The sequence below is a fragment of the Carcharhinus amblyrhynchos genome, chromosome 5 (genome assembly GCF_965287045.1).
Source record: "Carcharhinus amblyrhynchos chromosome 5, sCarAmb.v2.hapA, whole genome shotgun sequence".
Lineage (NCBI taxonomy): Eukaryota > Metazoa > Chordata > Chondrichthyes > Carcharhiniformes > Carcharhinidae > Carcharhinus > Carcharhinus amblyrhynchos.
The window spans coordinates 47,454,821-47,468,693 of record NC_137328.1 but is presented as its reverse complement, the minus strand read 5'-3'; the positions used below and the strand labels follow the sequence as shown (position 1 = coordinate 47,468,693).

General features: G+C 40.7%; 1 pseudogene; it reads left to right on the top strand.

Annotated features, from left to right (window-relative positions):
• The first annotated feature begins 7,889 nt into the window (after positions 1-7,889).
• On the top strand, positions 7,890-8,207 carry LOC145343533 (small ribosomal subunit protein uS17 pseudogene; annotated as a pseudogene).
• Positions 8,208-13,873: the final 5,666 nt, after the last annotated feature.

Genomic DNA, 13,873 nt, shown 5'->3' with positions numbered 1-13,873 from the left:
CTTAGCAAGCGCCACCCCAACTAGATGGCCAGACGTGAAAATGGGATTCAAATAATTTCTTTGCTGTTTTCATTTAGAATTGATTTTTCATATGTTGGGAAATGCTGGTTATGGGATGTTTACTTTGAGTATCTATTCAATGACCTCCTGAGATGTTGAATGGAAAGTGACACGCCTCCCAAATCACAGATTTGACTGGACAGGTTACAAACATTAAGAGCAGGGGAAGGCTATTTGGCACCTTGGGCATGTTCCGCCATTCAATAAGATGATGGCTGATCCGACTGTGACCTCAACTCCACATTCCCACTCACTCCCAATGAACTGTAATAGAGGGATATGAGCCAAACGTGGGTAATTGGGACTAGCTTAGTGGTTAAAAGAGAAAAGGGCGGTATGGACAAGTAGGGTCAAAGGGCCTGTTTCTATGCTGTGAACCTCTATGACTCTAAATATTCAATGACCCAGCCTCCACTGCTTTCTGGGGAAGAGAGTTCCAAAGACTTATCACCTTCTGAGAGAAAAAAATTCTCCACATCTCCATCTTAAATAGGAGACCCCTTATTTTAAAACCGTGTCCTCTGGCTCTGGTCTCTCCCGCAAAGTGAAACATCCTTTCAGCACCCACCTGCTAAATCTGTACAGGATATTAAATGTTTCAATAAGATCACACCTCATTCTTCTAAACTCCAAAATACACAGGCCCAACCTGTCCAATCTTCCCCCATAAGCTTTACCCACCCATTCAAGTATCAGTGGAGTGAACCTTCTCTCAACTGGTTCTAATGCATTCTTATCCTTTCTTAAATAAGGAGACTAGATCTGTACGCAGTACTCCAGACGTGGTCTCACTAATGCTGTACACAAGAACATAAGAACATAAGAAATAGGTGCAGGAGTAGGCCATCTAGCCCTTCAAGCCTGCCCCGCCATTCAATAAGATCATGGCTGATCTGAAGTGGATCAGTTCCACTTTCCTGCTCTCTCCCCATAACCCTTAATTCCCTTGTCTGTCAAAAACCTATTTACCCGTGACTTAAATATATTTAGCGAGGTAGCCTCCACCACTTCAACGGGCAGAGAATTCCAGAGATTTACCACCCCTGAAGAGTGAAGAAGTTCCTCCTCAACTCCGATCTAAACTGCCCCCAAAAATGTAGCAAAACATTGCTACTTTTATATTCCATTCCCCTTGAAATAAAATACAACACTCTTTTTGCCTTCCTAATCACTTGCATACTAACTTTTTGTGATTCTTTAACTAGTACACCCAGATCCCTTTATATCTCAAAAGTTCTATAATCTCTTTCTATTCTTCCTGCCAAAGTGGTCAATTTCACAGTTTCCTAAATTATATTCCATCTGCCAAATGTTTGTCCATTGCTTGACTTATCCCTTTGCAGCTTCCCTGTCTTCTCTTCACAAGTTACTTTCCTTCCTATTTTTTCTACCAACAACAAATTTAGCAACAGACATTCAGTCCCTTCATCCACATTATTGATTAAAGTTATAAATAGTTGAGGCCCCAGTACTGATTCCCATGGCTCTCCAATCGTCACAATTTTGCCAGTCAGATAATGGCCCATATATTTATTTATATATTGATGTGGTATGTTCCATGATCTGGAACTTATGTAAGGAGTCTCACAACACCAGGTTAAAGTCCAAAGTTGGTAGCAAATGCCACTAACTTTCAGAGTGCTGCTCCTTTATCAGGTGGGTGGGAATTCTGTCCACAAGTAGGGCATATAAAGACACAATGCCCCGAATCTGGAACTTATGCCCATAACTGAAATTCAAGTCATCCTTCATTATCCAATTGTGGAGTATGTAGCTACATTATCCCTGTCTTATATGTGTCCGGTCTTCATGGAAGTTGAAGACAGAGACCTTAGCAGTTGGTTGGCGATGAAATAATTGTTATATATCTGGGTAATGGATTCCTGGTAAACTCCTGCAATTATTCAGCAGGAGACCATTGAAGCTGGCAGGAACTAAATTTGCAGCCCAGATATGTCAGCTGCCAGCCTTATGCCAAAGAATCTAAATAGTCTTTGTGAAGTTGAATTCTTCCCTCATTCCAGTAATAGTTGTTGTTAAATGGGCGAGGGGTAGGACTGCAGCACTGAGACCAGGACTTCCTACAGTCTGCCACTTCAAAGCAACTTGGCACGTGATTAGCCCCATTGAATATTACAAGGAGAGAAGTGAGGGACATGTGAATATCCAAGACGTGACTGTGTTCCGTGGGTGGCACTGTTGTGAGTACAACTGCCTCACTGCGCCAGGTACCAGATTCAGTTCTGGTCTTGGGTGACTGTATGAAATTTGTATGTTCTCCCTGTGTCTGCATGGGTTTCTTCTGGGTTTTCTCCCACACTCCAAAGATGTGCAGGTTAGGTTGATTGGCCATGCTAAATTGCCCCTAAGTGTCAGGGGGATTAGCAAAGTAACTATTTGGGGTTACAGAGATGGGACATGGGTGGGATTGTTGTCGGTGCAGGCTCGATGGACCAAATGGCCTTCTTCTGCACTGTAGGAATTCTATGGATTCTACTCTATGTTTCTGGATGCTGTAGTTTAAAAGATTAATGTTAAATATGTAAATATATGGTTAACACAATCAGTAGGGTCACATGATAACAGAGAATGGAGAGGGAAAATTATATGTAGAAGCTCATGCAGAGTCCACTTGTAACTAGTTAGCGTAATGTTCAATAAAAGATAAAGTTTGTAAAAAGAATTACCTCCAGCCTTATCTGTAAGTTCAGGACTACTTGAAAACCAAAAACAACAATAATGGATGGCAGTAGCAGTTAAAGGTGATGAAAGGAGGAACAAGTGAAGAGCCCAGTGAAAGGAAGGCGCAGCAAGAGAAATGACTGCAGGATAAGAACGGTAGAGATAAATCTTTAGCCGTACTGTAGAAGAAGAAACAACAAAAGGAAGAGATGGAAAGAAAGTATTTTGCCAGAGTACATTGGCCACAGGGATGATCTGGGTCCAGCCAAGTTGAATGAGAACTAGTGCCACCAGTTTGCCAGGTGCAGAACAATATCTAGCAGAGAAGACTAGCGAGGAGCAGGTCAGTACCTTATTCTACTTACACCATATGCAATTGTGCAGACAACCTTAAGGTCAGACAAAACATAAATAAAGACACAGCATCATATGAAGAAGTTATTAAAGCCTTCAATACATATTTCAGTCTTTGGAAAAACATAATTATAGAACAAACAAAATTCAATAGGTGCACCCAAAAACTGGGAGAGAACATAGATTCCTTTATTAATTAGTGATATTGGTCAGCAGAAAATTGTATATATGGAGACCTAAAAGATGAATTAATTCAGATTACATTGTAGCGGGTGACTTAGAAGAGACACTCTGGGATTTTTGCTGTTGCAAAAAGACTTGACCCTATTGTAAATGGTACAAGTAAGGCTGCAGGTGAACAAACTCTGGGCAGGATTCTCCGAACTCATTCATACTTGCCCCACTGCCAGTGAAAATGGAGAATTTGATGTTCAGCCAAAACTGCATTCACACAGTGGCACCGGAGAATCACAGACATGGCCAAGTTGGAGGTTTCTGCCGTCTATCTTTTCTTGAACATCATGCTAGTTGTTTAAAAGGTAAACTTTGCACAAGGCTCTACATGGAACTATCTTTTTCTATACTCTGTAATCATGTGTTCCTATGTTGGGCAGCATGGTGGCACAGTGGTTAGCACTGCTGCCTCACAGCTCCAGGGACCCGAGTTTGATACTGGCTTGGGTTACGGCATGAGTGGAATTTGCACATTCTCCCCGTGCCTGCATGGGTTTCCTCTGGGTGCTTCGGTTTCCTTCCACAGTCCAAAGATGTTTGTGGGTTAGGTTGATTGGCCATGCTAAATTGCCCCTTAGTGTCAGGGGGACTAGCTAGGGTAAAAACATGCAGCTGTGGGGATAGGACCTGGGCGGGATTGTGGTCAGTGTAGACTTGATGGGTCAAATGGTCTCCTTCTGCACTGTATGATTCTATTGATGATGTAGACTATATATTTAACATTGACCCTTTATATTACATCTTCCCCACATCCCAAAGAGTCTGACTCAATAAAACTACTTAAATTATCCTACAAATGGCTGAAAAACATTGAAATATTTGAATAAACTATACACAGAGGCTGAACTTCAGCTCAGTAATTGCAGTGAGGGACGGTAGCAATATTTTAACCCTGGTCAGGCTACACTTGCTGGACTTTCTGCCTTATATACAATGCTCAGATGTGCCCCTTGTGTCCATGCGATATACAATCAGCACAAATAGCCATGCAGGTTAATTTTGACAGCAATAGAAATGTAACAAAAATTGAGTGCAATTTGAGATTCTACCAATTAGGATAGTTTTGGATGTTTAGTTGTTTTTTTATACTTCCAGTTTGTGACATTACAAAATAATCTTGGCAACTGAAAATATTTAGATGCAGACATTATTGTTATTTCAGCAAGGGTTAGTTTGAGATGAAGTGGTTGTTGAAATAGTGATGCTTTTATTTATATTGAAACAGTTTATTTTGGAAGCAATAAACCTCGTGCCTGATGCACCCTTCTAACATGGAGTTGTGTAAGTCATTTTTTTAACTACTCAGGACTCGATTTCCAAACAACAGAATATGGTTTCAACTAATAAGCTTAGCTCATTTAGCTAGATTTCGTCAATTCTTAATATGCTGTTAGATGGAGTTATGTATAAAATTAAGTTTCTAAATTCTGAAAGGTTTAACAAAATAACATTCAATCCATTTATGGAGTAGTTGTGAAGACTTTCTATAAATAAGGGTGAGCTATGGTCTATTATGAGATAAACTAATAGTTGGCTCCACAGCCCTGAATCTAAATCAGGGTAGGAATCAGTTGGCTTGGGGAAGTAGGAGGCTCCCATGATATTGTTAGCTCTGGTTATCTCCTGTGCCTCTGTGAGGGAATTCCTCACTGAGGTCATCAGACAGGTCTTAAGTGCGTATCTCTTGTCACCTGAACCCAACCACTGAGGCTATGTGATAGAAAGAACAGCAGAACTTGAGACTACCAAAGAATGAACATCATAGCAGCTTTACGAATACATGCACTTGTATTATCCTTTATGATGGCTACATACAAGCTGCACAATACAGGAGTAGAATCCCTTTTGATTGAAAAATATGCCTTGCAGGAATCTGCCTTTTATAAAACACCCTGACTGTAAAAATTACTGAAGACGTGAGTGTATTAGCTTCAACTGTATGCAATCTTATCTTGTCTATTAATCTTCTGTATGGCACCTTATGGAAAGACATTTTCCGAAATCCAGATATGCTACATCTCCTGGTTACCCTTTATCTATCCTACTAATTACACCCTCAATAAACTTCTATGACTCTATACCAAGTCCTGGAGAATGGAATTAGAATAGATAGCGCTTGATGGCCAACACAGGTATGATGGGCTGAAAGCCCTCTTCTTGTGCTGTAAATGACTTTATGAGAACAAATGTCTGGTTCAAAATATGGATAAGCTTAATGGGGTTAGTTTATTTGTACTCAACTTTACAGATTTAACAGGGACACGTATTTAGAATGATTACAGGAAAATTAAAATGGGTAGAAAAATTAATAGAGATTTCACTGGTTGAGAAAGAAAATAATAAACGGCAGCTGTGTGGCTCTTTACACCCAGAATTGATTTCTAACATCAGAATGCACAAATATGTTACATTACTTCCAGCATATAAACATTTCCCCAATACCTCATCTAAGTATTCTATTAACGATGTCATCCAATTACTAAATGGGGCTAGTTTCAGTGGTTGTATCTTATTCTCCTAATGATTAACTGGGGCTCTCTCTCTGAGATCTCCTCTCAGGTCTTCTACCTTTGACTGCTAGTCAGGTTTCTAATGTGTTCAATCTTCTATGCCCTTTTTCAGGAGTGCTGCTTCTTCATCAGTTGGGTGGCACTCCAAAAGCTCGTGATTCCAAATAAACCTGTTGGACTTTAACCTGGTATTGTGAGACTTCTTACTTTTTCAGGAGATGGGGAGTAAATTTGTTTTTTGTTTAATTGCCAAGCCAAACTGCCTGATGAAGCTTCTTTTATATCTGGTTATAGACTGTGGCCTTTGTTTAAATTATGAATTGCATCTGCCCAGAAACTTCTCCATTTTTCTTTTACTTTCTCTACTAATTTCCCATTCCTTGAAGTCCATTATAGTCAATTTTCCAGGAAAAGATGCTTATATTTTGCTGAAACACTCTTGATTCATTGTCTTCATAACTAAAACATGAAGTCTTTGGCTGGCTTGTTATAATCTCTGTTGCTTGCCCTTGTAACATGTTTTTGTCTGTTGGCTTGGCAATGCTAATTTTAGGAAAAAAACTGCACAAAAGTTGCTTTCTCAGTCTGGGTCATTTCTTTGCAAATTATGACTGGCAGTATTGTCAATCTTTTGACATGAATCTGTTTAAAAGGCTTTTTAATAGCAAAAAATAAATGGACCTAATATCCATTTCTGGGACTTTTCATCCCCTTCATTCCTGAACCAACCCCCATGGGGCTGGGAAAATTCTGTCCTTCATGTCCTCTACACAGCTTACTTTTTTTACCTACCTCGCTTTCTATCATAAGCAAATTCGGTTACATTACACTTGGTTGCCTTCCTCTGTGCTATCAACATATTGTAAATAGTTGAGGCTGTGCACTGATTCTTTTGATACCCAGTAATAACAGACTGACAATTTGAAAATGACCTGTGGAATCCTATTTGTGCTTTTTAAAATTTTTAATTAATTATCCATCCATGTAAGTATATTACCCATATCCCCATGGGTCCTTATCCTGTGTAACGACCTTTTGTGTGGCACCTTACTGAATGGGGCGGCATGGTGGTACATTATTGCCTCACCAGGCAACCTGGTTCAATCTTGGCCTCGGGTTACTGTCTGTGTGGAGTTTGCTTGTTCTCCCTGTGTCTGTGTGGGTTTCCTCTGGGTGCTCCGGTTTCCTCCCACAGTCCAAAGAGGTAGAGGTTAGGTCGACTGGCCATGCTGAATTGCCCCTCAGTGTCAGGGGGACTAGCAGGGTAAATATGGGAGGGAGAGGTTACGAGGATAGGGCCTGGGTGGGATTATTGTCAGTGCAGTCTCGATGGCCTGAATGGCTTCCTTCTGATGTGATGATTCCCTTTCATCTACCCTGTTGTATCTCCAAAAAGCTTGACTAAATTTGTCAAACACGATTTCCCTTCCATAAATCCATGATGACACGAATCGTATTATGATTTTTCTGACTGTCTGTTGACACCTTAATAGTGGATTTTCATGATCACTCATGTTAGCTAAATACCCAAATTTCACGGTCTTTCCTTTAATTCTCCTCCTGAAACAGGGTTATATTTGCTCCCTTCCAATACATTGTGACCATTCTAGAATCCAGGAAATTTTGTAAGGTCAAAGTCCTAAATATATTAATTATATCTTCAATCACTGCATTTAAAGCATTTGTATGTAGACCAGGAGATTTGTTGACCTGTAATCCTGTTAATTTCTCCAGTACTTATTATTCAGTAATTAGCAAGTTTCTCACTCTCCGTTATTTCCCATAATTTCGAGCATGTTTTTAGACTTTGCTGGATTGAAAGGCTATGGAATCAGATGAAAAAGTGGAAGTAAGGTTGAAGATCAGGTATGATCCTATAAAATGGCACAGCATGCTCGAGGACCTGCACTTGCTTCTACTAGTTATGTTTTTAGGTACTTGTACATTCTTATATCCCTCTTCCACAAGGTGGATAGCTAAAAGCCAATCATTAAGTAAGTGACAAATACATGTTGCATCCTCAAGACTCCATGCGAGGCCATTGATAGGATGTACATTGACAAGAAGTGTCCATTCACAGGCAATGTGTCAATCCAGAGCCGGGTCCTGACAGGTGTTACGACTAAGATGAAGATGCAGCAGACCATTGTTATTCACAGAGACTACATCAGGAAGCACAACCGCTCTGAGAAACGTCATAAGATCATGCCTGTTCACCTGTCGCCCTGCTTCAGGGATGTGCAGAATGGGGACAGTGTGACTGTGGGGGAGTGTCGGCCCCTCAGTAAGACTGTGCGTTTCAATGTCCTCGAGGTCACTAAAACTACAGGGGCCAAGAAACAGTTCCAGACAAAAACAGCTTCTTAACAATTCTCCTGAGTGACGTGACAGGATGAAACAATGTGGGTTGCATTGTATTTCCATTAATTGACCACAGATTGGACTCAAACCATGCTTTACGAATGGTAATCACATCATGTGAAATTGCTCAGTGACAGTGAAGGTGCTTTATTCCATTGTACCTAAGTAAATTTAATGTAGAAATGCTCCCTGAATGTATGCTGTAGATGTGGCCTTTTGCACATTGCCCGCCTCTGCTTCCCTCCTGCTCTCTGATGTCTTCCTTGCTGATCCTTTTCATCCTTCAACCCCGAAGGCATCCTTATGAGGCCACCCATGTCTGCAGCCAAACTATCTGTGAAGCTGCCAACCACAGCTGTACAACACAAGTTAAATGTTTCTCTGTGTAGACAAATGAACTTGCCAGAGTGATAAAACACACCAAAGAATGTCCAGAAGACATGCAACTGCCTGAAATTATAAACCAACAACTAGCCTGTAAGCACTGCAGTATCCTTTTAAATATTACTATTGAGGGCACCTTCCTGCCACGTACCACCACATTGTGCTTTGTGGGTTCAGCACTTGGTGAGTGAGTGTCGGAGCATTGGAAAATCAAAGGTGGCTTTTGCAAAATATACAGGGTCCTTATTTAATTAAAATATTCTACACTTAAAATATTTTCAACACGTGTTCCTGCCACCACAATATAACTATGATGGGTAGACATGATGGGTGGCACAAGTCTAGTTGGAAAGGTTTTGAACCTCTTCTGTCCCCATGTTAGGCTGTTTAATGTCCAAAAGCACACAGTTTATGGCATTATAACAGACAGTCTATGGCACTGTAACTAAGCCAACTTCAGCACATTCTAGCATACATGAGAGAACAACAAGATACCTTATTTAGGTGCAGCAAGATGGGCAGTGTCAGTTTCACTCCCTTTGGAATGAAAAGAAGCAATTGATAAGAAACCATTTGAAGCATACAGATCTGAATGATATGCAACTTTATTACTAAAAACTAAGACCTTTTGCTTGGGCAGGAAGTATTATATCACTTGAGCTACTGATATTGTAAAGTTGGATATCCTCCACAGAAGTAAAAGTTTCCTGTTTGACTAATTAACCTTTACTTGTTCTTGTGTACTAGAGTAATACCATCTGCTTTTGCAGGAAATTCTAAGAAATATCTCCTCTAGCTGGACAGCATTTGCTTGTGTTTATGCACGATAGTATTCCTGGATTTTTGTTTACAAGAAACATGAAAGAAATCTTTGGAAGACAAGACAAGACTGGCTATTGATGTAATGCAATGGCTGTTGTTGTGAGCCTGGGGGTGGATTTACATGTATATCATATTTAGTTTCGTAACTGTTGGAATGATATTGCTGAAAGCTCTAAAATGGACAAGGAGGAGTTTTATTGCTTTTCAAGTGTACCTATAAAATAGTTTGAAAGAAATTTGATTTTGACAAGAGCTGATGTTTCGAGTTCAGGTGACACTTTGTCAACTTTGACAGAGTGTCATCTGGACTCCATAAGACCGTAAGACATAGGAGCAGAATTAGGTCAGTTGGCCCATCGAGTCTGCTCTGCCGTTCAGCCATGGCTGATATTTTTTTCATCCCCATTCTCCTGCCTTTTCCCCATAACCCCTGACCCCGTTATTAATCAAGAACCTATCTACCTCTGTCTTAAAGACACTCCACAGCCTTCTGCAGCAAAGAGTTCCACAGGTTCACCACTCTCTGGCTGAAGAAATTCCTCTTCATCTCTGTTTTAAAGGATCGTCCCTTTAGCCTGAGATTGTGCCCTCTGATTCTAGCTTTTCCTACTAGTAGAAAGACCCTCTGCACATCCACTCTATCCAGGCCACACACTATCCTGTAAATTTCAATAATATACCCCCCATCTTTCTAAATTCCAACAAGTACAAACCCAGAGTCCTCAACATTCCTCATACAACAAGCTCTTCATTCCAGGGATCATTCTTGTGAACGTCCCCTGGACCTTTTCCAAGGCCAGCACATACTTCCTTAGGTATGGGGCCCAAAACTGCTCACAATACTCCAAATGGGGTCTGACCGGAGCCTTATACAGCCTCAGAAGTACATCCCTGCTCTTGTATTCTAGTCCTCTCGACGTGAATGCTAATATTGCATTTGTCTTCCTAACTGCCGACTGAACCTGCACATTAACCTTAAGAGAATCTTGAACAAGGACTCCCAAGTCCCTTTGTGCTTCTGATTTCCTAAGCATTTTCCCATTTAGAAAAAGGTCTATGCCTCCATTCCTCTTTCTAAAGTGCATAACCTCACACTTTTCCACATTGTATTCCATCTGCCACTTCTTTGCCCACTCTCCTAACCTGTTCAATTCCTTCTGCAGCCCTCCTGCTTTCTCCATACCTCCTGTCCCTCTACACATCTTTGTATCATCTGCAAACTTAGCAACAGTGCCTTCAGTTCCTTCCAAATCATTAATGTATATTGTGAAAAGTTGTTCTCCCAGGACTGACCCCTAAAGCACACCACTAGTCACCAGCTGCCATCCTGAAAAAGACCCCTTTATCCCCACTCTCACAGTCAGCCAATCCTCTATCCATGCCAGGATGTTACCCTTAACACCATGGGCACTTAACTTATTTAACAGTCTCCTATGTAGCACCTTGTCAAAGGCCTTCTGGAAATCTAAATAAATCACATCCCCTGGCTCTCCTTTATCTAAATTCCTTGTTACCTCAAAACATCAGCTCTTTTCTCTCCTTACAGATGCCGCCAGGCCCAGTGAGATTTTCCTTCAATTCCTCTTTTGGTTTCAGATTCCAGCATCCCCAGTAATTTGCTTTTTTTCATTTGATTTTGGGTGGCTTTGTAACTGAGCAGGATCCAGCTTAACTTTTGCTGTAATCTTTAGGTGGTCAAGATAAGCCTCCCCTCATGGTTCAGTCCTCTTTAATGCTAAGGATCAGCCTGTAGCTCTTCAATTAAATATTGCCCTTGTGTCTTACCAAAATTGGAAAAAGTAATCAAAGTGCAAAATTTGCAAAGCCACCTTTGATTTGCCGATGTTCTCCTGGATCCTCCATGTTGTTTGGACACTCAGCAGACAAAGTACCCACTTGGGCCTCCAGGCTTATACCTGGAAAAGCTTTGTGGACTTTTATCAGAGATCAATTTCACTGCCAGAAACTATTTTAATGCCTTAGAGGACTAGTGAGGGAGTAGTGCTTTGTTGAAGGTGTTGTCTTTTGGATGAGATGTTAAACGAAGGTTTTGTCTTCTCTCTGAGGTGGATGAAAAACATTCCATAGTTGTTTGTACAACCTGACAACCTGGCTAGCATTCATCCTTTTATCAAAAACAGGTTCATGATCATTTACAGCACAGAGCAAACAAATTGGCTGCTGCATTTGCTCCGCAAACAACAGTGCCAACACTTCAAAAGTTATTCATTGATCAAAGTAAACATTGAGGTGTCCTGAAGATGTATGTGGTGCTATATAAATGTAACTTCTTTATTTTATATGTTTCAATATCAGGCATTAGACTTGATTTTATGTTTTACCATATTAGTCTATGTTAGTGGGATCACATTTCAAGGCACCCAGAAAGGATCTGAAAGAAATACCTTATAGAGGTTTCTAAAATGATGAGGAAATGGATAAGGTGAATAGTGGGGGTCTTTTCACCAGGGTAGGGGAGTCCAAAACAAGAAGGCATAGGTTTAAGATCAGAGGGGAAAGATTTAAAAGGGACCTGAGGGAGCAACCTTTTTACACAGTGAGTATGCATATATGGAATGAGCTGCCAAAGAGATGGTACAGGCAGGTACATTTACAACATTTAAAATACATCTTGATAGGCACATGGATAGGAAAAGTTTAGTGGGACATGGGCCAAACGCAGACAAATGAGAATAATTCAGTTCAGGAAACCTGGTTGGCATGGACGAGTTGGGCTGAAGGGCCTATTTCCATGCTGTATATCTCTGCGGGCGGGATTTTACAGCCTCGCTCACCCTGATACCGTAAAACCCCACCAAAGGTCAACACACCCTTTCATGCTCCGCCCCTGACCTGCTCCAATTCTCAGGGCAGGCAGGGCGGTAAAATTCCAGCCCATGACTCTTGTAATTATCTATTGATATGGGGATTTTAAACAAAAGTGTACTTTTACAAATTGCTGAAAAAATAGGCACTGAATTAATCATGGAGAATATGCTCCAGAAATTATGTTCCCCAAAGACTATTTCATTATGTTGACTTGGTAATTATTAAATTTCTCACACTCATTGCTTTGGTAAGTTTCTGGTCTGAGATGCCTGGTAGAGGGTGCGTGGCGACTTTTCTTTTTTGGCTGTGAACAGAGGCACGTAGATAACAGCACAAACATTTTGGTCAGTTTGTGAGAGCAGAAAGCTGTGAGGCTTTCAAATTCAGCGACGGAGGTTAAAGGTACTGGAGGACAGCTGGCCATCTTGTTTAAGTCAAGTGGGATGACTCACTGATGGGGTGTTCTTTATTTGTTTGGCAGCATAAATATAAGTTGTACTGATTTACTTAAGTGAATTTGTCCAGAATTGATGATCTTTATGTTTACTTTAACGTGAAATAAAAGCAGCTCAATGATTAGTACCAGGCCTCATCTTGCCAAATTGTTTGCTTCAAAGAGATTGAAGAGGCAGGCACATAAAAACACAAAGAGCCAATTCAGCTCTTGAGAAGCTACAAGGTTTATATCCCTAGGTTATACTGGTGTATAACCAGATTTTGGGCAATTACAGCAAATCCCAATATATGAGATGCTCAGTGTTTTAATGGCATGGCTAATGCCACCAATTACCTGAGGGAATGTCAGGAGCAAGATACACCTAGTAACAGAAATATTACTATACATAAAATGCTAGATATACACGTCTCCATAAACAATAGTGATTACACTTCAAAAGTAAACTGTGGTTTGCAAAATGCTTGGGATATCAAAGGTGCTGTAAGAATGAAAGTCAGGACCTGAGTTCAATTCCAGCCTCGGGTGACTGTCTGTCTGTGTGGAGTTTGCACATTCCCCCTGTGTCTGCGTGGGTTTCTTCCAGGTGCTCCAGTTTCCTCCTGCGCCCCAAAGCTGTGTAGGTTAGGTGGATTGGCCATGTTAAAATGCCCCTTAGTGTCAGAAGGATTAGAAAGATAAATACAGGGGTTACAGGGATAGCTCCTAGGTGGGGTTGTTGATGGTGCAGCCTTGATGGGGTGAATGGCCTTCTTCTGCACTGTAGGAATTCTATGATTCTAAGTCTTTCTTTGTTAGTACTTTAGATGATGCTGATAAATAACACAAGATTTTTCTGATTGTATACAATTCCATTTCAACCTTTGATGCATTACTGTCTTGGAAGGCACTCCTAGCTTCTGCAAAGGTACTGCAAAAATAACCAGATTTCAGATGTTTATACTTTATCCTGCTAATTTTTTTAGCGTTGTGAAAACTGGAACATTTTGATGAAATGATGTCATGTCTTCGACTCAGTCAGCAGTGCTGTAGTTACAGCATAAATATTGTCTAAGTCACTAAACACCATCGATCTTGGAGTTTTGGAGGCTGACCTTAAACTCCCGGACACAGAGTTCTGTGTCTTTATCCTTTGATGAATACACAAAGCTGTAACAAGAGAGAGCAATAGCAGCAGCCCCTT